This window comes from Equus quagga, chromosome 17 (assembly GCF_021613505.1).
Source record: "Equus quagga isolate Etosha38 chromosome 17, UCLA_HA_Equagga_1.0, whole genome shotgun sequence".
Lineage (NCBI taxonomy): Eukaryota > Metazoa > Chordata > Mammalia > Perissodactyla > Equidae > Equus > Equus quagga.
Window position 1 is genome coordinate 34,756,306 of NC_060283.1, and position 22,563 is coordinate 34,778,868.

Genomic DNA, 22,563 nt, shown 5'->3' on the forward strand with positions numbered 1-22,563 from the left:
ATCCTCACCACTACCACCACCATCATCATCATCACCAACACCATCATGGCCGTCACCCTCATCATCACCATCACCACCACCACCATCATCACCATCACCACCACCACCATCATCACCATCATCAGTCCTGCACTTGAAGTCCTGCACCCACCCCATCTTGCCAGGTGGTCTTCCTGTGACGGAGAACACACAATCCTCTGAGTCAGTCCCTCCCATTTCTGGGCAATTTTACTAATAGAAAGCTCTTTGCTTTTTGTTTGTTTCAGTTGTAATCAGCCACTCCTTCCCCATCAGCAAGAAAAAAGTCAACATCCTTCTTTCGTGTGACATTTCTTCAAATATTTTAAGACAGTCATCATGTATCACCAAGTTCTTTTAATTCCAGACCAAACAGTTTCTTCAACCATTCCATTTTACTGTTAAATAACATTTTAATTATGAAATTAATACATGTTCATAGTAAAAAGTTCAGAAAACAGAGTTAAGCTGCCCCAAAAAACAATTACTTATAAACCCCACCACTTAGAGATAATTACTCAGTGTTTTCGTCCTTGTATTTCATCTATTATTATATATAATACATAAATACATATTTACCAATCAAACTGTAAGATTCATCTTGTGACCTGCTTTTCTTGTCTAATGTATCCGTAACATGCTCACTAAACACCTTGCAAAATAGCATCCTTCTCCTCTCTTCCTGAGACCTCTAACAGACCCGCCTGCTCGTTACTCTCAGTCGTTCCTGAGAAGCCACGGAAACAGAATGCCCGCACCCTCCACCACCACATGAGCCCCTCACCTGCATCTGTGTTCACATCCTGGGCTTTCCCACCTGTCCGTGCTTTTCCCTAAAGCCGCCCCCAACCTGGGCCCAGGAGTCCTCAGCTCACCTCCCCAAGGATGGTCTCCTGACATGGCCCTCTTCTCTCCTGCATCTTCAGTCTTTCCCCACTACTGAGTCATTCCCCAAGGCATGAAAACACACTGTGATCTCTCCTCTCTGACCCCCTTCCTCCCCCGGCCCCCATGCATTTCTCGGCTTCCCTTTCCAGCAAACCCCCTGGATGGGTGTTGGCACTCGATATCTCCACTTCTCTCCATCACTGTGGTCACACTTTGTCCCCACCACACACCCAGATGGATCTCGTCAAGGTCACCAGATTACTTAATCGTTAATAAGTCATTGGATTTGTTCATGATACATGATTATTAATGATTCCCGGTTTTCATCTTCCCATACTTACTGTAAAGATGAGGAACAGGGGCCCAGCACGGCCTCAGGGTTTGGAAAGCTACAAAACTGGGCCCTCTGCCCCTCCACCTCTCTCACCCGAGAGCCAGGGGAAGGGCAGGGGCCTCCAGACCACACACTCTCTCCCCTTCTCCCTATGGGATCAGTGGGTTCAGGGCTGCGTGTGTACGAAGTCCCTGCTGTATGACTTTTCAAATGTAACCCAACACAGGAGAGAGAGGGGGGCAGCAAGGGCCCTGGAGCCCTGGTTCCCACTTTATCACCTAGGTCTGTACCAATTTGGGCATTTCAGCTCCCCTTTCTGAGGCTGAGTTTCCCAAATGGTTAACATGAGAATAAAAGGAGGCGACAGGACCGCCTGATACAAAGACTCACCCCAGAAAGGCCTAAAAAGTGTGCTTCTCACTCTGGGCTCTGCAGAGGGAGGGCCAGCTCCAAGGAAGGGGGACCTGATGGCAGGGTCCCCTCGGGGGACGGGGCTGCCAGTGGCTGGGCCCCAAAAGGGCAGAGCCACAGGTGAAGTGGGCTCTGTGAGGTGGGGCAGGCAGGGTGACTCTCCAGGGTCCCAACCAGCTCCTTGAAAAGGGAGAGGAAAGACCCATGTGCAATAAGAAGGAAACCCTGGGTAAGGGAGGGCAGGCGCTGGCACAGAAAGGGGAGGGTGAACAGGGGCTGCAGAGCTGGCTTCCGGTCCCCCGCATCACTGAGCACCAGGGGCTTGTTTACCCACTGGGCCTTGAATAGAAAGACCCCGGAAGGGTCTTTAACATCAGGCTGGGCCAGGCACTGCCCCATAGACTAAAAGTTGTGTGCATGTGAGTGTGTGTATATGTGCATGTGCACACATGTGGGTTTGTGCACACATCCCCAGGAAGAGGCTCTGTGATCTTCAACGGATCCCCATGGGGCCAAGCACGGAACTGATTCAAAACCTTCAGATTCAACATCTCAGCCACTCTGGCTGGTACGGCCTCCCTGGGTGGGGCGGGGGTCCTCAGAGAGCAGATAGGACCCCAGAGCCAGCGGAGACCCCTGCAGGATGGTGAGGACACCCCGACTTTTCCTTTGCACCATCTGGATAAGAAAGGCTGTAGGGTTCTTGCCCAAATGCTGTTGACTGAAGAACAGCTTGGAGGGGGCCCAGGGTGGAGAGCGAAGCAGTGAGTTAGCGTGTCAGGAACAGGTCCTGATCTCAAAGTTGGACACTTAATTGATGAATCCTTCCATGTAAAAATAAACAGAGGCACGACCCAGCTCTGCCTCATTCCACAGAGAGGAGGGGGGACGGAGCTGAAAGCTGCCCCACACATGGCGAGCCCAGGAATGTGTGTGGGTCTGCGCGTGTGAGCAAGTGCGTGTCTGTGTAAGTAAATACATCGACGTGTGTGTGAAATGTGTCTTAACATCGTGGGCTCAGATCCTCCATTTGCCTTGGGCGGAGGAAGCCCCGGGAGTGAAAATCAGATGCAGCTATGCCTATGACGGAGAGTCTAACCTAATTAAAGGAAGCTTCCCGCCTCCTTCACTGGGGACCAGGGAGATCCCTGCAGGTTCGCAGCAGCTTCTGCAGGTTTGGTGCATTTTCAGAAGGAGCTAACCATTATTCTGTCAACTATGAACAATGCAACGTATATGTTTCCATTTAAACCTCCCGAGTCTAAGAGAGTATTTAATTCCATGAAAACCATTGAAATCCTGCAGGATTCTGAGGAAACAGTCTATCGATTCATGTCAGTCCTTCCCAAACCTCTGACAGTGTGGGAATTCTTTCCCGATGGGTCTCCGGCTCCAAAGCTGGATGGACGTTTCAACGAAGCAAGAGCTTTGATGTGAAAGGACTGCCATCATTTTGGGCAAACAGACATGGCGGCCCCATGATTGGACCAAGGAGACTTTTCATTAATTAACTTTGACAAACTCCAGGGCTGATGCAAGGTTTTGCCCCATTTTGTATGGCAAAAAGAAGAAAGAAAAATGGCATAATAATGTACATTTATCAAAATACCGTAATCTTACACAAGTCATTCCCAAAACACCCTCTCACTTATCCACTACCACAAAAGATAAAGAAAAAGATCAAGGACTCTGAAATCGGGAAAAGCTGCAACCTTGTGATGGATGTGATGGAGGAACCAGCTGAGGATGAGTAGAGAGGACTCCGGGAAAAATCCCAGGACGGGGGCTGGGGGCAGCATCACGGGGCCCAGACACGGAGGACTAGGATTTTTGCTCTCACTGCTTTGGGGCAAATTGAAAACTCAAATGAAACTACTTCCCTCCAAGATGAGTAAAGAGAAGAAATCCAGTATCTTAACCTATGAAAAAATTCAAAATCAAATCATCAAAATACAGCAAGTAAGAAAGCAGATGAAGAGAACACTTCAAAACACTGACTATGTTTCGAAATTACAGCTCAGGAAAAAACACCTCATATTCTCAAGTCAATGAAAGAAAATACGTGAAAATATATACATCTAACTACCTGTTTTTTCAAGCTACCTTTTTAAGTGTTTTATATATATGTAAGCCACTGTGATAAGTAAGCACTCTACATATGTCATCTTACTTAATCCTTAAATTAAGTATTATTTCCATTGTACAGGTAAGGAAACTGAGCCCCCAAAAAGTTAACTGATAATTATAATAACGATCAATATAAATGAGACAAATTCACTGTTCCAGGTTCTGTTTGCTGTGTAATAATTACTCAAAAACTTAGTGGTGTAAAAACCATTCTGTTCTGTTCACGATTCTGTAGGTCAGGAATCAAGGCAGGCACAGTGAGGAAAATTCATCTCTGCTCTACAGCATCTGCAGTCTCAGCCACTGTGGCTGAAATAGCAGGAGATGACGGTGACAGTTTACTGGAGCCCTGTGTCTGGGCCTCATCTTTTTTAATGTGGCATCTTCTGGAGCTAGAACTACCAAGATGACTTCTTTAATCACCTATCTGGTCATTGGGATGGGATGGCTAGAATAGCTGGGGGTTGTTATGGACTGATTATCTTATGTCTCCACCCCAGAGTTCATATATTGAAGCCCTAACCCCTAGTGTGGCTATATTGGGAGATGTGGCTTCTAAGGAGCAATTAAGGTTAAATGAAGTCATAAGAGTGGGGCCCTGGTCCAACAGGATTAGTGTCCTTCTAAGAGGACACACCAGAAATCTCTCCTTCTCTCTGCCATGTGAGGACACGGCAAGAAGTCATCCATCTACAAGCCAGAAAGAGAGCTTTCACCAGAAACCAACCATTCTGATGCCCTGATCTTGGACGTCCAGTCTCTAGAACTGTAAGAAGATAGATTTCTGTGTTTAAGCCACCCAGTCTGTCTTATTTTGTTATGGTAGCCCAAGCAGACTAGAACAGGGCTGGTCAGCACTTCCCTCTCTTCAAGTGGCTTCTCCACATGGCTAGCTTGGGCTTCCTCATAGGATGGTGGTCTCAGGGTAGTTGGACCTCTTACCTAGTGGCTGTCCACCCTGACACCCTCCCAAGCAAGCCTTCCAAGATACCAAAGCAAAAGCTGCAAAGTTTCTTCCATCCTGGTCTTCAAAGTCAGGCAGCATCAATTCTTCTGCATTCTGTTATCTAAGACAGTCCTAAAGCCTGTCCAGATTCAAAGGAAGGGGAGCCATAGACCCCACCTCCTGATAAGAGGAATTTCAAAGAATTTGTGGCCATCTTTAATTTACCACACTAACCTTTTAAAGGAAAAAAGTCACTCAGAAATCAGGAAAGCCTGCAACCTCATGCTGCATGCTGTGAAGGAAACCAGCTAAAGAGAATAAATGATGCATTCCTAAATAACCAGTGGATCAAAGAAGAAACTGCAAAGGAAATTAGAAAGTATTTTCAGATGAATGAAAAAAAAAAAGAACACAACATACCAAAACTTATAGGATGAAGCTAAAGCAGTTTTCAGCAGGAAATTTATAGCTGTAAATGGCTATATTAAGAAGAAAGATATCTTGTGGCGGCCAGAAGCACTGGTGAGGAATGGACAAAATGGGTGAAGATGGTCAAAAAGTACAGACTCCCAGCTATGAGATAAATAAGTCCTAAGGACGTAATGTAGAACACGGTGTCTATAGTTAACAATACTGTAGTGCATATTTGACAGTTACTGAGAGAGTGAATCTTAAAAGTTCTCATCACAAGAAAAAAAAATTTGTAACTGCGTGTGGTGGTGGATGTCAACTAGACTTACTGTGGTAGTCATTTCACTATATCTCAACTCATTATGCTGTACACCTGAAACTAATAGAATATGATATGTCAGTTATATCTCAATTTAAAACAAGAAAAAGAAGATCTCAAATTAATGGCCTAATCTTCCACCTTAAGACACTAGAAAAAGAAGAGCAAACTAAGCCTAAAACAAGCAAAAGGAAGGAAATAATGAGATTAGAGCAGAAGTTAATGAAACAGAGAATAGAAAAACAGTAGAGAAGATCAGTGAAACCAAAAGCTGGTTCTTTGAAAAGATCAACAAAATTAACAAACATTTAGCTAGATTAACCCAAAAAGAGAGAGAGAGAGGACTCAAAATTGCTAGACTCAAATTACTAGCACCAGGGGCCGGCCCAGTGGCGCAGCGGTTAAGTGTGTACATTCTGCTTTGGCAGCCCAGGGTTTCACCGGTTCGGATCCTGGGCGCAGACATGGCACTGCTCGTCAGGCCACGTTGAGGCATCATCCCACATGCCACAACTGGAAGGACCCACAACTAAAATATACAACTATGTACTGGGGGGATTCAGGGAAAAAAAGCAGAAGGAAAAAAAAGAAGAAGATTGGCATCAGTTTTTAGCTCAGGTGCCAATCTTTAAAAAAAACTATTCCAAAAAATAGAAGAGGAGAGAATACTTTCCAACTCACCCCAAGAGGCCATTATTATCCTGATACCAAAACCAGAAGATATCACAAGAAAACTACAGATCAATATCTCCTATGAATGTGGACACAAAAATCATCAATAAAACACTAGCAAGCCGAATCTAGCAACATATGAAAGAATTATATACCATGACCAAGTGAGATTTGTCCCAGGAATTCAAGGTTGGTTCAACATCTGAAATCAATTAATATAACACATCATGTCAGTAGAACAAAAAAGCAAAAATCACATGATCATCTCAATAGATGTATTAAAAAGCGTTTGACAAAATCCAACACCCTTTACACCCTTTCATAATAAAAAACACTCAACAAACAAGGAATAAAAGGGACTTTCCTCAACCTGATAAAATGCATCTACACAAAGCCCACAGCTAAATTCATACTTGATGGTGAAAGACTGGATGCTTTCTTCCTAAGTTCAGGAACAAGACAAGGATATCTGTTCTTTTGTATATGTGTGTATGTGTGTGTGTGTGTGTGTAATTTTTTTTTTAAAGATTGGCCCCTGAACTAACATCTGTTGCCAATCTTCTTTTTTCTTCTTCTTCTTCTTCTCCCCGAAGCCCCCTAGTACATAGTTGTATATTCTAGTTGTAGGTCCTTCTGGTTGTGCTATGTGGGATGCCCCTTCAGCATGGCTTGATGAGCAGTGTCATGTCCATACCCAGGATCCAAACCAGTGAAACCCTGGGCTGCCAAAGCGGAGTGGATGAACCTAACCACTCAGCCATGGGGCCAGCCCAAGGATGTCTGTTCTTATCACTTCTTTTCACCATTCTATGAGAAGTTCTAGCCAGGCCAACTGGGCAGATTAAAGATGACTACAAATTCCTTGACATTCCTTGTATCATGTCATCTGTATGTAGAGATCATTTTACTTCTTATTCTCCAATCTGGATGCCTTTAATTTATTTATTTCCTAGCTGGTTGTCAGCAGGGGAGCTGGTCTTTGCTCCTGGAGGCTGCCTGCATTCTTCATCACACTTGCCATGGGACCCCTTCCAGTCCTTACACTAAGAGTTCTCTGAGTTGGAAAAGTGCAAGACCTACCCAGAAACAGGGCCTTCAGTCCTACAACCACAGGAACTGCAATAGGACACCAACCTGAATGAGCTTGGAAGGGAATTCTTCACAGAAGAGCCCAGCCAGCCTAATTTCATGCCCAGCCTTAATTTCAGACTCTGACCAGAGAATCCCATTGAGCCAAGTCAGACTTCCGACCTGCAGAACCGTGAGCTCATAGCCTTGTGCTGCTCATGCTGCAGAGGGTGTGATGATTTATGGCAGCAACAGAAAACTAATACACACTCCCCCCTTGCAACTATCGACAGTTCCCTGCAGGAGCCTGCGGGTGCATCAGTGTAGGGGAGAGGAAACGTTCACGCAGGCCTCAGATGGTACATCCCTGCTCCTTTAGGACAACGCCTTTCAGGGGCCTGTTTGGCCCCAGAGCTGTAAGAGAAGGGTGAAGACAAAGAAGTTAATCTGCATGACAAAGTTACGGAACAGGCTCCTAAGATGCGAGTTGGACCCTGAATCCTTCACGTTGAGGGTTTTTCCTCCCTGTGGTTCTGTTGCTCCTTTCTGCCCAAACCTTCTGTAACTTTCAGGACACACCCCAGCCCTGTGTTAAATGTGTTTGAGGAGAGAAAGTAGAGAAATGGCGTCTGTTTCAACCCGGCTTTAAAGGCACAGCAGCGCAGGAAATAAACCAGAGAGCAAGCCCATCCAAAGTCAAGATCCCCGTGCAGGAGGGAGGTCAGAAGCTCGGGCCCTTTTATTCGAGTTTCATTGGAAAGCATGACCCCAGAGGCTGGGGGACTTTGGGACATGCAAGAGGCAGAAATTTGGGTCATTTTTTTCAGCTTATTCTTGCTTTAAAATGGTTCTTCTTTTAATAATGCCCTATTCTATGGATGTAATGTCTTTTTCATTCTCACTGAGGACACTAATAGAATTCTTTTATTCTCACTTTAGTTTTTAAATTTAATTTAACTTCAATTCTAATTATGATTTTTAATTATGATTTATTTTTTTGTCCTTTCACGTGGTTTTTTTAATTGAGGAATAATTGACATATAACAGTGTATTCGTTTCAAGTGTACAACATAATGATTCAATATTTGTATATATTATGAATTGATCCCCACATAAGTCCAGTTGACATCCGTCCTCGTACACGGTTACAAGTTTTTTTCAATTATAACTTAATTTAAACATTTTTTAACGTTCCCGAGCTCTTCTTCTTTCCACAGAGCCAATTGTTCTATTTGTCATCTTCATCCTGTCCGTCTCCCTCAATGTCAGGATGTCCTTGGTTAGGGCAGAGATGTATGAACAGAGGACTGTAGTGGAGAAAGACAGCCGGCACCGAGCTGTCGCCAGGAGCTGAGCGGATCATGGAGGGCGCGCACAGGCCTTGCCTGCAGGCCCCTGGGCGTGGGCCAGGCCCCAGCTGGGCAGAGCTGCCTTCCCTTCGTTCCTTCGGTGTCCGTTTGGTGACTCGAGCTGCCTCGAGCTGAGTTGTTTCTCTGTTGGTCCCAATTCCCACATTAGGGGCCCCTCCTCAAAGACTGACTGTGTCAGGCATCGTGCAAAGCGGACAGCTTGTCTGCAGATGCACCCTTGATTGAGATCCCCGCATCTCTAATCGCATGTAATCTCCACACACCCTGCACGTGAATCACGTGGGCTATGAGAATCCTAGGCCGCCCTCCCAGCCTCAGATGAAACCAGGCAAAATGGGATCCTGCGTGACCTTTTCTGGCATCTCACGGCCACGAGTTGTGGCTGAGGAGCCCAGAGGTTCAAGGACTGGGGGAAGAGGGAAGCTCCTGGGATCAAGCGCCGTGGCTGCAGGAAGCTCAGGCAGGTTGTGGGCCGTGGGCCGTCTCCTGCCCTTGGACATCCCAAATGCAGCCACAGCCAAGGCTTCGGAAACCAAGACCACCACAGAGGCACCACACTTCCTGCAAATCTCCCAGACACCCAGGAACCTGAATCCCCCCTCCCTGCAGGTGCGAGCACAGGCACACACACGTATACACTCTCACACAGTACACACATACACGTGTGTGCACATTACATACAGGCACAGATTCACACACTCGCATGTGCGTGCATACACGCACATAAATACACACCACCACCACCACAGCTACCATGTGGCCTCAGCCTGACGTCCCCCTGAATTCCTCCCTCGCCTGTGCGTCAGTGTCCTCGGGCTGCCGTAGCCAAGTACCGTAACCAGGGTGGCTTAAACAACAGAAATTCCCCCCCGGGTCCTGGCGTCCATGCCACCTCCAGAGGCTCCAGCGGAGGGTCCTTCCTTGTCTCTTCCGGCTTCTGATGGCTGTTGGCGTTCCTGGGCTTGTGGCCACGTCGTTCCAGTCTCTGGCACTGTCTTCACGTCACCTTCTCCTCTGTGTGTCTGTGTCTCTCCTCTTCTGTCTCTTATAAGGTCACTTGTCATTGGATTAAGGCCACCCAGATGATCCAGGATGATCTCATCTGAAGATCCTTAACTCAATTACATCTGCAGAAACTGTTCTTCCACAATCACGTTCACATGTCCCAGGTGTCAGGATGGCACACGTCGTGCGGGGGCCATCTGTGCACAGCACAGCAGTGTGTACACAGCAGTGTGTGCACAGCAGTTGGACCTCGAGGGGAGGACCAGGTGAAGCCCATGGTCCACAACTCTCTCACCGACTACCCAAAGCAGCTGCCCACCCACTGCCCGGAGGAGGTGGGTGCCTGGGGCCTGACACTCAGTTAGGGTGGTCACCTACCTACATAAGGGGACCCTCTCCAAGATGGTCATTAGGACATCCCGGCAGAGCGCTGGAACCCCGCCTGCCCCTCCCTCGCTTCCTTCTGCCAGCATTGACAGAAAAACACTGAAACCCACCCCATGCTGGTCAAGGGCCCTCCAACCCTGAGGTGCCTGGGGATCAGAGCCCACCCGGCTCCTGCAGGGTTGGAGGGGCGTGCCCTCTGCCCCCCAGGCCCTCCCAGCTCCAGATGCAAAGTGCCTGCCCGGCCCCCACTAACATCCACACCACTGCCTGACGTCTCGCTTCAGACCCAAGAGAATCCAGAATCCAGCCTCGCCCCCACCTGCCCAACAGCGTCACTCTGCCCCAAGTCCCCAGCTCCTGAAACAACAGCCACACTGGGTCCACCCTCACCACTGCCCTGGACACCAGGATTGGGGGTCCTGCTGCATTCCAGGGGGGCCAGCCTGGCGTAGTCAGCAATTGTCCCCACTCCCTGCCAGAGCCCCTGCGAGGGCCTAGCCGGCCTCAGAGAGAAGCCGCACATTATCAGGAATGTGGAGTTGACCCTCGTGGGTTTCCCACCCCCGGGGCAGGATTGGTTTGGTCCTCCTTCAGGTCCTGTCCCTTCTGAACATAACCGGGTGGGTTTCCCACACGCTGGGCCCGAACTCAGTCCCCCAGCCGTCGGGACAGGCCACAGACGACTCACTCGGATGCTTCCCGCGGGGCCAGGGCCAAAAAGAAACAGCTTCGAGTTCCCACCTCATTCTTCAAGCTGGGAAAATGAAATTGGGCGTCTTGGGATCCCAACTGTCAGAAGGTGAGACCTGTCTGGATGGGAACCATGGGGCTGCAGAGTGAATGTGTCCCCCAGATTCGAGGGTCATATTTTGTCCCCTGCATTCACGTCTGGATGTTAATACAACCTCCCCTCCACCAAGGCCTCTTTTCACAACCCCCCGTGTTCAACAAGCCCCAGAGAAAATTCCTTAATAAACCACGAGTGTTAATACCCAGTGCAATAAATAAGACGCGATTAAATTTTACACGGGGGGAAAAGAAGTAGGTACTTCAGAATCATAAAAACGGAGCTTTTCCACCAAACCATCAGGATTGGACACAAATAGAGAACAAAGGAGCATGCGGTTTGTTCAGACTGTTCAGTGTGTTTATCCTGAGTGCACGCAATATAAAATCACCCACTTAATGTTGAAAATCAGTCTTCTCCATCGTACACATGAAAGTTCCAGTTTGAGAGTTTGGGGTTTTTTTAATAGTCTCCCCCGTTTTCTGGTATCCAAACAGTAAAGATACAAAACTTATTTTTTTTTTAAGAAAGTATCTAGACTCTCTCCTCGCAAAAAAATCCAGAGAAAACACACGCAGGGCCCCCAGGAGGGAGTGGCAGAGAAGGGCCTCAGAGGTGGCTGGAGGGGGACCACGAACGCCACCCACTGCTCTCCCGCCTCCCAGGCCCCAGCCTCAGGGGCCCCTTCCGATCAGGCAAGTGGGTGCTCACACTCCACCTGCCTCCCCAGTGAGCAGAGCCTTGGGAGGCCTCGAGCAAACACACTCAACTCTGTTAGCAGGAATTACCAAGAAGAAAGGATTCCACTGCCCGGACCAGAGGAGGTAAACAGAGACCCCCAGAGCAGCAGCCTGTCAGAGGCAAGTGCAGGGGCCCAGCTCTGCCCACCCCGTGGCTGTGGGGCCTGCCGGCAGGGGGACCTAAGCCCCTAACTCATTGGAGCCACTTTTCTTATCTAAATCCCGGGGACCTAGGTCCCGCTCCCTGGGGCAGCTGAGGGAAGTGAAGGCATCTGGAGCACATGCCGAGGGCCCAGGACCAAGCCTGGCACCAATGCCAGCTACTGTATGGCAAGTAACCCATTCCTGTTGCGCAATGGAGACACAGCTGACAGAATATGCTCCTGGAAGGGGCAGAGCACCTAAGAAATGATATTGTCATAATGAACAAAAGCATTTAACCCGCCTCCTGCGGAAGCCCAACACGGATGGCGGCAGAGGGTTTTCTGAATGGCATGAAAGCACAAAGACAAAGGGAGCCAGGAGAGGCCCCCACAGGAACAAAAACAGGGGTGACAAGTGGAACTGGTGCGGCAGATCTGAGAAAGGCGAATGCTCAGCCAGGATCCAGGGCAGCCGAGAAACAGACCAGTCAACCCCACAAAAGGTGCAGAAGGCACAGACGTGGGCCGCAGGGCTGGCTAACTCTGGAAGTCAGCGAAGGGGCTTCTTACAGACTTGTAAGCACGGAGCTCTCCACCTTCCCCTCCTCTGCCGTAGCAGACAGATGTCTTATTCCCCAGAGAGGGTCTTGGGCTGAGGGACAGAGCAGAGGGAGAGGGCCCCACACCGGACACTGTGGTGTAAACACAGCTCTCCCCACAGAGACCCACAGCTTTCTTCCCAGCCGCTCCCCCGTGACAGTGGCAGACCTACCCTCCAGCTTGAAGCCTGCAGGTCACAGCCTGCAAAGAAAGACCCGGAGGCACCACCTGGGGAATTTGCCAGCACAATGCCCGGCCAGAGCCCCTGGTCCTGAAATCATTGAAGGGCACCTCCCCACCCAGGGCTGCCAGATAAAACATTGCATGGGGCATAGTCTAGAAAAGTACTCATTGTTTACCTGAAATCCACATTTAACTGGGCTTCCTGTACTTTTATTTGTTAAGTCTGGAAACTTTACCTACACTCCAGCACACACATACACACAGCTTATAAACCGTTTTTTAATATCTCCATCTTAAATATAAGCAGACAGTAAAAGATCGCCGAACTTTTGAGGAAGGCCTCTGAGGGGGAATGGAGAAAGGGGGCATGCAACTTAGAAGAAAGGGGAAGCTGGAAGATAATGTTGAGGAAATCTGAGTTTTTAGCATAAAAGTTCTCAATGAATGTGCAGCACTGGCATGAAAGGAGACTCATAGAGAGATGCCTCATGTGACAATTCGGAACACTGGGGGCAAAAAGAAAGTTCTAGAAGTTTCCAGAGAGAAAACAGGTAGGTTTGATACAAAAGATCAAGCATCAGAATGGCTCTGGAACTTAATCACAACCTCAGAAGCCAGGAGAAATGGAGCAGTGCCATCAAAATTCTGAGGAAAATGGTTTTCAACCTAGAATTCTAAGCTCAAAGTATCAAACTATATAAAATAAAGACATTTTCAGAATTGCAGGATCTTCCCAATGTATCATCTACTCACCGTCTCTCAAGAGTGTCTGGAAAAAAAAAAAGGGGGGGGTCGTCCCCGTGGCCAAGTGGTTAAGTTCACGTGCTCTGCTACGGCGGCCCAGGGTTTCACTGGTTCGGATTCTGGGCGTGGACATGGCACCGCTCATCAGGCCATGGTGAGGCTGCATCCCACGTGCCACAACTAGAAGGACCCACAACTAAAATATACAACTATGTACTGGGGGATTTGGGGTGAAAAAAGCAGGAAGAAAAAAAAAAGAGTGCCTGGAGGATGTGCTCCGCGGAAGACCTGGGAGTAAACGAGTCAAGAGTAGACTTGGGAGCAGCACAGAGGCCATGTCGGCCACGACAAGGCACGGAGAGGCCGAGTGGGGGTGCAGGTGGCGTTTATACAACTGGGAGAGAGTTTGGGATTGTAGTAGTGGTAAAGACATAAAAAACAAAGTAATCACTAGGCCCAGAGAAAACAAAAAGTTGTTCAAGGCAAGAAGAAGGAATCTCATGATTCTACATGGCTTAGCTGTGAACGGTGAACACAGACCATTCATTCAGGGAAATCATGACGGCCATGTTGGAAAGATGGAGGGACGGGAAGTGTGTGTGTGTGTGTACACACGTGCGCATGAGGTGGGGACACGATGTGAGTGAGGGCTTCAAAGAGAGCTGGAGCCCTGCATGGTGGGAAGTCACCAGATTTGAAAAATCAGGAAGTAGCCATAGAAATGTGATCAACAATATCCAGGTCAATACCAACAGAATTAGCTGGAAGAGCGATGACTTTTGTCTACAGAGAGAGGACTCGTGGGAGAGGGCCCTTGGGAAGTGCAGGTTTACCTTTTTGACTTTTTAAATTCTCTGCGCGTATAACTGATAGAAAGAACAACTAAATTTTTTAAGAAATATATTTTTTTTTAATCTAGGAAAGTATCAAGCTAGAGCCAGAGTAGACTGAGGATTTTCAGCAGTTGCTAGTGAACACCTGGCGTGAAGATGCAGACATCCTAGAGGTGGGGCAGCTTGCCTTGGGGACTGCGTCAGCCCTCGTGCAAACACCCTGAATCTTCATCTCGTGTGCACCCGGCCCAGGGACCCTGAATTAGTGTCAATTCCAGGTAAACACGGTTTGTGTGTTCAGGACAAGCAGCTTTAAGCCAAATTCCCTCATCCTTCGCTCTTCTTATCTAAACTGGCCCCTGTATTCCGAGGCCACCTGTATTAGCTTCCTATTCCTGCTGTAACAAACTACCACAAATTTAGTCGCTTAAAACAACACAAATTGATCATCTTACAGTCTGGAGTTCAGAAATCCAAAATCAGTCTCGCTGGGCTAAAATCAAGGTGTCGGCAGGGCTGCATTCCTTCTGGAAGCTCCAGGGAGAATCCATTCTTTGCCACTGAGAGGCCACCCGCATTCAGGATAACCCAGGGTACTGTCCCCATTCCAAGATCCTTAACTTAATCGCACCTGCAAAGACCCTTTTGCCACGTAAGGTAACATTCACAGGTTCCATCGGTTAGGACGCGGACGTCTTCCAAGGCCATTATTCAGTCCACCACGGTCTGGCAGTAGGAGATGTGACAGCCTAAGCAAAAAGTCAGAGTGACATGAGGAAGGGGCCACGAACCAGGGAATGTGGGTGGCCTCCAGAAGCTGGAAAAGGCCAGCGAGTGTACCTGCCCCTCAGAGGCCCAAGAAGGATCCATTTAGGACTTCTAAGTTCCAGAACCATAAGAGAATAAATCTGTGTTATTATAACCCCCTGGGTTTATGGCAATTTGTGTATTGTGCCTGGGTCTTTGCTTATAACAGAGACCAAGTGATGACACGGAAAGACTAATGCCATTGAAAGGTTTTTCATACTCCTGGTTCCCCAGAGACAAGAGGCAGGCACAGCAGGCCACACAGGCCACACAAAGCCAGTCACACAAGGGGTGACATGCAGGAAGGAGACAGAGGAACTGGGACTGTGGCCTGCTGACTATGACGGTGGGGAGTAAGCAGGTGGAGACGTCCCCTGTGGGGTCAGTGGTCAGAGGAATTGTGATATGACTATCGTGGGCCCACAAAAGCTAGTTTGCAGTGAAGATGTAAACCCCGTGGTCGTGACTCAAGCTACTGTGACCCAGTAGTTGCACGGAGGGGTCGGGCATAGCAGGTGTCAAACAGCCAATGCAGCATGGACTGTGACTAATATATGATTAACACCATTTGTCACAGCAGCTCCAGGAGCTAACACAGCACTCCTGGGAAGCAACTACAGTTCACACAAGACACCAAGAAGAGGACTGAGGGCAAAGGAGAAACCAGGACAGAGGCTGGATGGGACCAGGATCCGTGGGTGGTTCTGATTCTTAATTCCCAGGAGACCAGGAGTTGCCCCAGTGGGCACGGCAGAGCAGGGTGACGTGTCCCAGTCCCTGAGTCCACCAGGGGATGTCCAGCCATCTTGGACACCTGACAACACGCTTGAGACTGGCTCCTTGGAAGCCACAGTGCCCTCAGCACAGACAGGGCACTGCACAGGAGGGCAGAGGTGAGCAAGACTCTGTATGGCCTCGGTCAACAGTGAATTGCATCGAGGTGACACAAGCCTCAGGCTCTTGGGGCTAGAAAGAGAACCCTAGGAAAGCAGAACCCCAACCAGACCTGCCTTGGAAAACCCGCCCGAGGCCCGGTCCTTCTCTGCGGAGAGCCGGCGGAGGTGGAAGGTCCCAGGATATTCTCAGGGATTTGCACACCGTCTCAGCAGCGCGTTCGGAACTCAGCCTGTGAGCGGCCACAGCAGGGAGAAAGAATTACGACTTGTGAGTCTGGAAAGCGAGAAGCAGCCCGGGCTCCCCTGCTCCCCCCAGGAGACATTTGAGGTGGGAAGTTCAGGATGAATTTCCACTGCGAAGACCAAGGTGATTTAGAAGGTAAAACATTTGCATTTGTGTCAGATTTCCACACCTTCCCCGTCCAGGTCCCGGCTGCCTGCTCCCCACACCGCATTGCTCACCCCGCGCCCCTTGACGACAGCAGGCTTGGGGGGCTCACGTCTGCAGGTTGGAGCCCTCCACAGCCCTCTTGCTCCCTTGGGTCCCACTCAGAGCCTTCCTCAGACTTGATCCCTGGGCCGGGCCACCCGGGGTGGAAACTCTCCCTGCTGCCTGTGGTCTTGGGGCCCTCGCAGGGTCGGAGCACACACTGCCCCCATTGTACGCGAGCCCAGGCTGGCCGGAGGCCAGACTCACCCCGCCGTGACATATTTTTTAAATCCTACCATTTATGTATTTGGTTTGGTGGCTGTAGGTTGATGATGTACTTAATTTCACCACTATATTGAGTTTGAATGAACTGAAAGGAAAACACACAAATATAAAACAATGCCTGGCCAGTCTCGGCGCACCGTGAGCAGGTGTTTCCTATCTGTGTGTCCCTCGCGCTGTCGGCCGCTCTCCTCCCAGGAGTGAGGTGCGCCCCAGGCGTTTTCCTTAAACGGCTTTGGGATGACCGTGCAGGTCCTGGGACCCGACTGGCCGCCTCCCGGGGCAGCTCTCTCTCGGGTCTTTTAAATATAGTAGGTTGAGCAGGAGGACCCCTCTGACACAGAAAGTGTCTGACCCCTGGGGTTAACCATTCGCAACCATCACGTATTTCCAATTCCCACTGCAGATGACAAGCAAGAATAACGCGACTGTCTGCCGACCAAGTGAGAGATTTACATCAAACTTCATTCACTCTCCATTCCAGAATTGTACTCCACAGTTTTGCAAAGTGATTTTTTTTGAAAAGGTAATAAAAGGACAGAACAGCAGAATAAAATGATCAGCAGGGAAACCCACATGTTTTAGAGAAATTGGTTTTTCTCGGGCGCCGTGTTTGAGCGGGCTTGCTCAGGTCGATGATGGAAGCCTACCTTGCAAGGGGCCTCGGGGTCCTCCCTCCAGGTCTGAGGCCTGAGCCCACACCAGTATTTGGGCCCAAAGGGGGTGTCACTCCGATGACCTGAGTTCTGCGTGGCAGTGTCCCTCCTCAGCCACTGGGCCAGGTCCCTTGGTGTGTGACTAGGAAAGTCACACAGCACGCCATGCTCAGAGGGGGCCCTGCACTTGACGGTCAATGCTCTGCCATCACTGTCTTGAGATTCTTCCAAATTTCCTTTAAATCTGTGTTTTGTCGATGAAGTTTGATGGGACAATGGAGCATGCCACCTCTCCGGCCCAGCGACCTGTGTGGGAGGGCTGGGGGCAGGCGGGGGCAGGGTCGGGGGCTGGTGCCAAGTCACAGGGTGGGCCCCAGCTCCTGGGAGGGTCTGCACTTGCACAAAGTTAAATAGCAAATAAAAAACACCATGACAGGTCAAGAGAGAAACCACAGGAAAAGCTTTTTTCCTGCTCTTTGAACAAGGGGCTCTGTGTTTTCATTTGGCACTGAGGCCTGCAAATTATAGCTAGCGAAGCTCTGCGACCCGGGATCCACCCTAAATGCGGAGGAAATGCACCTCTGTTGGGGCCCGCTGCTGGCCAGCACATTGAGAGAGTGAGGCGATGACAGAGGGCCACCAAGGAGACAGGGACAGAGGGTGCCAGACCCAGGGGCAAAGGAGTGGAGCGGCCTCAGCAGTTGTGGGCTGTGCAGAGAACAAGCAATGTGCTCCTGGGCGACTGGCAGTTTGCAGATCTTCCTGGGAGAGCCCTGGACATCCTCGGACCCCTGGCTCTCAGAGGGTAGGGGAGAAGCCCAGCACCTGGACCGCAGGGCCCCCCAGGACACAACTGCATGAGGTGTGCATGCCACAGAGGCTGGAAGAACACCCATCAAATAGTCACAGTGTCGCTCACATGGTGGGTTGACATTTTCTTCTCTATATTTTCTATGTTTATGAAATTTTCTAGGCATTGCAATTACTATGAGAAAACTTAAATCATAGATGTATGTACGTACGTGTAGATAGACTATACACACTATACAGACACACACACACACTCCCGTTTTCAAGGCTAATGCCGTGCCCTCCTCCATGTATTTTATATTGTGGTTGAGTAGCTGGACCACCTGCGTTTCTTTTTAAGCAGCAATTGATAAACACCACCAAGCGTAAGAAGTGATGGAAACATTAGGAAGATCTGAGCAGTGTTTCTGCCCACCTCTGAGCAGCATTGCCTATAATAACCCCCAACCCTGAGCCCCAACGCCCAGGGGAGCACGTGGACCACAGGCCACCCTCAGGAGCACCGGCTCTGCCGTGGGCGTGGAGAAGGGTCTGCCATCCTCCCCAGCAGTCCCCGTGCTTGCAAAGCTCCCCCACCCCAACTCCAGACACCCACAGCAGCCCCAGCATCCAGGACATGCTTTACAAAACCTAAGATGGCCTCTGCCACCCACACCCTCCCACCCTGGGAGACTCAGAAAAGGGCTCTAGAAAGACCTAGAAACCCCCATCCCCAGATGGTCCACACGCCTCTCTCCTTCTCTGAAACACACAACACAGGATGGCAGCTTCCATGGCACTCCTTGTGATGAAATGGCACACACTGAGGTTATTTATAAATGGGTGAGGTGGAAGAGGTCCCAGCTTTGGAATCAAAGTAACATGGGGCTGTATCTTGGCTCTGCCAGCCACTTTCCACATGACCACAGGGGAATTATTTAACCTCTCTGTGCCTCAGTTTCCTCTTCTGGAAACCAGGGGTGATAGACCACCAGCTTTCAATGAGAAAAAGCAGGTGAGGACCCCGGCCTGGGGTCCAGCTGACACCTGATGGAGCTCCATACATGATCTGCTCCCAACCTGTACCCCACACGCACATGAGCATGGGTACACACGCACACGCAGAGATGCACACACACCCTCGGGGTCAGCACCATCCACACTTAATCCACACTCATGTTTCTTACCAAGCCCAGAAGAGGGCCTTGCACATCTTAGGCAAACAAGAGATATTTGTTAAATAAATAAGTGAGTGATAACACTCTGTCCACCATTTTATTGCTTTTGATAAGCGCCCGGGAGATATAAACACTACGATGGCATGCTTTGCTAATCTGAAACTTCTTCACATATTGCCTTCTGACTTCTAACACGCTCTAACTTAACAGACCACCTGAGGCTAGAATCCATGTGTGACCTTTCACCCCCGCAGAACTGAGCGTACAGTAAAGAAGTCATAAAAGTGTGACTGTGTGGACAAAGGAATGAATGACCCAGTGTCCTGGTGGCCAATAGGCTTTGTCTGCTGACTGGTTGAGCCGGTGGCCTATGGTGGTCTGTCAAGGGAGACCCCGAGGCGCGTCTGTCCTCCAAGAAGGCGGTGTCATAACGGATCCACAGTGTTTGTCCCGGGCATGGGAGGTGGCAGTGGCAGTGGGGGCTTCACACTTGCTGTGAAATAGCCCTTCCTCTAATTTTAAAGGTAAAGGAGCCGAAGCCAGGGAGGAGAGGGAGGTCCTCAAGGTGACACCCGGTTGGTTTGACTCGGGAAAGAGAGGGGCGTGTGTGGCACCACCGTGACTATCAGAACGGCCTCCAGGCAGGCCTACCCTGCAGCAGAGGAGCATGGCTCGGAGCCCGTCGCCTGGCTGGAGGAGCACCCCTCCCACCCCCGGGCTGTTAGACACGCCTCAAATCTGAGCTGGGCGCGTGCAAAGGAGGGGGGGCCAATTTTATAAGCCCTTGGCCCTTCCACCAGCCAGTAGCTACCCTAGGGCACGGAGCTGAGTTTAACAGAGAGAAAATGATCCATAACTCTTCCAATATCCTCATCCTACTGGGCTGCCAACATGGCATTCTTCAGAGTACTTTCAATTCTCTTGGCCCAAAAAAGTCACTTAATCTGAAACTATAAATGAGATTGATATAAAGATATTTTTTAAAGTTTATTTTCCGTTCTGAGTAGGACCCCAATAAATACACATATCTGTTAAGTAAATACAGCCCCAGAACGTTTCATGAAGCAGCGGAGTCCTCTAAATTCCTCGTCAGGCCCAGCCCTGCGAGAAGAACAGAATTTAAGACCTTCGAGAACATCCGCTTGGCGGGCCTGCCCCACCGCCAGTCACAGGGCCCTTTGTCGGACGGGATATGTTTTGGCTTGGCGCGGAGAAAACGCATTTGCCAGAAGGGTTATTATTACCTTAGCAGTGATTCATTGAAGCGGGTTCCCGGGAGTGGTGCTTTATTAGGATTCCTCGGCTCTCAGCTCTGTTCTTTCCCCTGCTGTGGAACTGGGCTGCATTCCTGTGATCCTGGACGTTCAGAACACACAAACGGCCCATTCACCGTGCCCCAGGGGCCTCTGCAGGATGCTCCCACCTCCCAGGCCGGCCCTCCTGCCACAGCCTCTGTCCGGCAAGGAGCTGACCCCGAGGTCCCCGAGGTGGGCCTGGGCTTGGCAGTGTTCCACATCCCAGAAGGACAGCGAGGCCACCTCATTCCTGGTTCCCAGGACTTGTCCAGGCCCACAAGGACCAGGCACTCTCATGCGGTCAGGTCCCCTCCTGTGTGTCCCGCTGTGCTGGCCACCCCATCAGACTATGACGTTCATCGTTGTTCTGCCCCGATTATGCCAAAGGAACATAGAGACAAAGCATTGAGTAAAGAAACTTGACTTGCAAGTAGGGTTTGCAGGGAGCCAGGCTTTAGAGAGATGGCTCACCAAGAAAAACACAACCAGTATTTAAAGACGAAACATGAGATTACCAGTGCTACCTAGCTGACAGTCGGTCTATTCCTGGGTTTTTGTAGAAAAATAGCAATTTTTGATTACTACATAGGAACGGTCAAAATGAGATATTCAGACATCCACCAGCATTGCAGAAGTTGGTGGTGTTGGGAGTTAATGACTTACAGAAAGAGTCCAAGTGTCTTTATCTGGGGGAGTGGAAATTCCATCCCTGAAAGTGGGCCTTCAGCCTGACTCCACCTTCATAACTAACCAGCCCTTCTCTGCTCCCTGCAGGAGTGAAGGGCCATGCATGTTCTTCCCAAAACACGCTGACCAGAGCCACAGACCATGTGCCAGAACCCTCGTCCAGGAGCCCCGTCCTGATGGGGAGGGGCTCCTCATGGAGCCATGGGCTCTGGCGGTCATTGAAGTGGCTCCCTTGTGTTCTGCCATCCTCCCCAGAGAATGAGGGCATGTTTGAGGAAATATGACCCTGTAGCCAACGAGACCAGGAGGAGGCCCCTCCCAGTCAGATGCAAAGTCCTACCACGCATCTTCCTGTCCACCAGCTCCTCTTTGAGAGAGACGAGAATCCACCCAGGGGAGACCCTCCCTCCCTTCATGGGGACCTGACTCTCCCACAGAGCCACCCAAGCACCAAGCTCCGTGCCCGGCCCCATCCTGCCTCTTAGACCTGTGCTGTCCAATAGGGGGGCCAGTGTCCACATGAGGCCATTGAGATGTGCAGTAAGTGTCAAACACACACTGGTGTCAAAGACTAGGTACAAAAAGAGGACATGCAATATTTCATTGATAATTTTTATATGGATAACAAGTTGAAATAATATTTTAAAGAAAATGGGTTAAATAAAATATGTTTTGGGGCCAGCCCGGTGGCATAGTGGTTAAGTTCGGCACATTCTGCTTTGGCGGCCCGGGTTCACAGGTTCGGATCCTAGGCACGGACCTACACTACTCATGAAGCCGTGCTGTGGCAGCATCCCACATATGAAGTAGAGGAAGATGGGCACAGATGTTAGCTCAGGGCCACTCTTCCTCAAGCAAAAAGAGGAAGATTGGCAACAGGTGTTAGTTCAGGGCCAGTCTTCCTCAACAACAACAAATTTCTTAATAAATTAAATAAATAAATAAATAAAATATATTATTAAAATGAATATCACCTGTTTCTTTTTACTGTTTTAATGTGGCATAGATGCAATGTTAAATTTTCTAGTGGCCACATTAAAAAAAAAGGAAAAAGAGGGGCTGGCCCAGTGGCATAGTGGTTAAGTTCATGCACTTCACTTCGGCAGCCCAGAGTTCATGCGTTCAAATCCCAGGTATGGACCCACACAGCACTCATCAAGCCACACTGTGGCAGTGACCCACAAACAAAATAGAGGAAGATCAGCACAGATGTTAGCTCAGCAACAATCTTCCTCAAGCAAAAAGAGGAACATTGGCAACAGATGTTAGCTCAAGGCCAATCTTCCTCACCAAAGAGAAAAAGAAAAAGAAACAAGTGGAATTAGCTAACAGAGGCAGTAGCCCACATTGCATGTGTGGTGTCCAACACTGTCTTAGACCGTCCCATTCACTGCTCATCTGCATCCTCCTGAGCAGTGGCCTCACCAACTCAACAGAGAACACCTGCCTTGGCCAGTGACTTGGTCCAGAAAGCCAGAAACCCCCTAAACTGAACATCAGCCTGGGTGGGCCTGGTGCCGAAGACCCACGTCCAGCAAGGCTGCAGCTGGTGCCCCT